Raw genomic sequence first — 3,908 nt, 5'->3', positions numbered from 1 at the left:
TTCTTTCTTATGGTTTGTTCCAGAAGTGTTGATCTCTTTTGTAGATTCCACTGAAGTCATACTTTTTACCTTTCAGTTAGTGAGTCACACATCAAGGTGTGTCCAATTTCTCTCCATTTCTCTGACCTCTTTAGCAGATTTCACTTCATCCTTTCAAAATAAAGACACATGGATACAGCACAGTAGATTTATTTCAGAGTCCTGTCAAAATCTATGTTTACTTCTTGAGTTAGTTCTTAACATTATTAAATGCTGTCATTAATAGGTTGATGGTAGCAGATTTGTCTCCTCATGACTTTGGAAGGGATAAGTGGTTTCTTATATGACTTTAGAAGGGATAAGTGGTTTCTTATTCTAGAATTAGTGTCATAATAAATGTACTTATCAAGTTAAATATTTGTTTTAGATAATAGCATCTTCAGTAAAAACCTACCTGGAAAGTACTCTCACTTTGTGTACCTCTCTGATGTCTGCAACATTCTTTAAAATAACTTCTGTTCCTTCTTTAAGAAGTTGAGTTGCCATTTTGCTAACTGGTGGTACGTGATAACTTAGGGATATACCTATAGGTAAAGTTTAGGCTCTAATAGACAGGATCTAATTGTATAGTTGTATCAGATTCAAAACAATGATCACTTTGCCTCTTCCCAAATCCGTATGAATGACTATCGGGTCATGTGGCTGACATCATCTGGGGGTAGCACACTGCTGTTTTATCAGTAACTTACACACAAAACTTAGATTTCCCTTTCTAGGAAGGGATGAGCAGAAAGACAAAGCACCTATTCAACTTAGCATTTGCATGCCCATATATGAAAGGAATATAAATGAAGCAAATAATTAAAGGACTACAAAAAGAAGTGAATAAAAGCTCATTTCTTCTTCTGACACCAAAATCATTTTTTAAAAAAAGCAGCCTTCTGAAATTTGTTTGCAGCTTTGTTAAGAGAGTTTGGGTCATTTCAGGATTTGAGCTCAGAGAAGATAAACAAGCAGAAACAAGCAAACAAGCAAGATGAACAAATAAAATAAACAAATGAAAAACTCCTGAGTAAATCATGAGGCCCCAGATTGGATAGTCTTTTTCTCCCAAAGGAATCTTTACTTCCAACATATACTTTACAATCAGAATTTTAAGATTTGGGGCCATTAAAATATAAGGAGCGATAATATTTCATCTTTTTTTTATCCCAACACCCCAAAGACTATTGCATGTACCATATATCAACAGACATTTGCAGGATTAATGAATAAATGTGTGTTCTGAATCAAGGAATGATGAATGAATGATGTCTGTGTTTTCTTATGAAGATGCAAAATGTGGATGCATATGTCGAGGCAAACATTACACTGGGCAAAGTTAAATTGGCAAGGAAGGCTTTTCTCAAGATCATTGCAATAGTGGAAAGAGGCCAGAACTCAGTCTGGCTCAGTCTGGCTCAATTCCATTGAAAAAAAAGGTGAGAGGTTGTGTTTTTTTTCTCTCTCTCTCTCTCTCTCTCTCTCTCTCTCTCTTTTTTTAATCACTAAGGTGAGCTATTACACAGGAGAGAAAGAGTTGACTAATGGAATGTCTCCACCACACTGCATTTTTCCTGAGTTTGCAAATGATTTTCAGTGTGAGTAGCCTTGCTAACTGGCACCCACTGAATTTAGGTTCCTACTTTCTTAACAGAGATGTGTGATACAGGCTCTAATTTTTCTTGATGATTACAGGAATTGCTTCCAGATTCTTGACAAAGACAATCTTGGGTCATAAAACTGGTGAGATTATTTTTTAAAAATTTGCATATATCTCAAAGGGACAGAGAAAGAATTTACAATTACCAGTTTTCTAAAATAAATACTCTCTAAAAAGGGAAGTTCCTTTGGTCAGGAAGACGCCTAGAGTTTACTCAAACCAGGGAGAATGTTTAGAGCCTCTTTGTCACATGTATCTTCTTAATTTGACAGAAATTAATTATAAGGGAAAATTTCTTCTTTTCCCAATGAGAACTGGTAACTATTCTTGTTATATGAATATTCTGGGAAGGTCAAATATGAGGATTTCATTACATGCATTCAGTGAGAAATGAAATATTACTTTGTCACAGTGGGTATGCAGGTCAGATACAGGTGTCATGAAAACCACTTCTAAACCTACATCAAAATGGGAAAGGAAAAGAATCATATCAACATAATTGTCATTAGACATGTAGATTTGGGCAAGTCTACCACTACTGGTCATCTGATCTATAAATGTGGTGGCTTTGACAGATTATCAAAAAACTTGAGAAGGAGGCTGCTGAGATAGAAAAGGGTCCCTTCAAGTACGCTGGGTCTTGGATAAACTGAAAGCTAAATGTGGACATGGTATCATCATTGACACCTCTCTGTGGAAATTCAAGACCAGCAAGTATTTTGTGAACATCACTGATGCCCCAGGACATGGATACTCTTTATCAAAAACGTGACTACAGGCACACCTAAGGCTGACTGTGCTGCCCTGATTGTTCTTGCTGATGTTCGTGAATTTGAAGCCAGTCTCTCCAAAAATGGGCAAACGGAAGAGCATGCCCTTCCAGCTACACACTCAGTATGAAACAACTAATTGTGGTAACAAAATGGATTCCACTGAGTCACTCTACGGCCAGAAAATATACAAGGAAATCATTAAGGAAGTCAGCAGCTACACTAAGAAGAGTGGTTACAACCATGACACAGTAGTAGCTGTGCCAGTTTCTGGTTGGAATGGTGACAACCTGCTGGAGCCAGGTGCTACCATGCCTTGGTCCACGGGATAGAAAGTCACCTGTAAAGATGGCAGTGCTAGTGCAATCATGCAATCACGCTGCCTAAAGCCTTGGATTGCATTATGTCATGAACTAGTCCAACTGCTAAGCCCTTGTGCCTGGTCCTCCAGGACATCTATAAAATTGGTGGTATTGATACTGTCCCTGTGGATTGAGTAGACACTGGTGTTCTTAAACCTAGAATGGTGGTCACCTTTGCTGAGTCAATGTTTCAACTGAAGTAAAGCCTTTTGAAATCCACCATGAAGACAGTGCATGCTTCAATGTCAAGAATGTATCTGTCAAAGTTGTTCATGGTGCCAGTGTAGCTGGTGACAGCAAAAATTACCCACCAATGGAAGCAGCTGGCTTCGTGGTTCAGGTGATTATCCTGAACCATCCAGGCCAAATCAGTGCTTGGATATGCACCTGTGCTGGGTTGTCATACAGCTCACATTGCTTGCATGTTTGCTGAGCTGAAGGAGAAGATTGATCATCTCAGAAAAAAGCTGGAAGATGGCCCCAAGTTATTGAAATCTGGTGATGCTGCCATCTTTGCTATGGTTCCTGGCAATTCTCTGTATATTGAGAGCTTCTCTGACTACCCTCCTCGGGGATGTTTTACTGTTTGTGACATGAGACAGATAGTCATTGTGGGTGTCATTAGGGCAGTGGACAAGAAGGCAGCTGGAGCTGGCAAGACACCAAGCCTGCCTAGAAAGCTCAGAAAGCCAAATGAATGTTATCTCGAATATCTGCCACCCGAGGCTTAATTAATGGTGGAAGAAAGGTCTCAGAACCATTTGTGTCAATTAGCCATTTAAGTTTAAAGTAAAAGACTGGTGAATGATCTCAAATGCATCATAAAGCCTTCAGAGGGAAAGGAGAATGTTCTGTGGGCCATTTGGTGTGTGTGTGTGTGTGTGTGTGTGTGTGTGTGTGTGTGTGTGGCCTTTCATTTGTTTTTAAAATTAGCACTTTTTAATGGAAGCGACTTGACCGAAATTCTGTCACAGAATCTTGAGACACATTAAAACAAAAGTTTAATGAGGAAATAAAAACAACTATTAAGTAACAAATCACTTACGTGTTATTTAATAGAAAAAGAAGTTTAGTGCATGTAGTATTTCTCTGTCT

General features: G+C 38.5%; 1 pseudogene; it reads left to right on the top strand.

The window, feature by feature from the left end:
• Positions 1 to 2,149: 2,149 nt before the first annotated feature.
• Positions 2,150 to 3,510, top strand: LOC115306652 (annotated as a pseudogene).
• The last annotated feature ends 398 nt before the right edge of the window (positions 3,511 to 3,908 follow it).

This window comes from Suricata suricatta, chromosome 11 (genome assembly GCF_006229205.1).
Source record: "Suricata suricatta isolate VVHF042 chromosome 11, meerkat_22Aug2017_6uvM2_HiC, whole genome shotgun sequence".
Taxonomy (NCBI): Eukaryota; Metazoa; Chordata; class Mammalia; order Carnivora; family Herpestidae; genus Suricata; species Suricata suricatta.
This window is presented reverse-complemented; position numbering and strand designations above follow the sequence as displayed.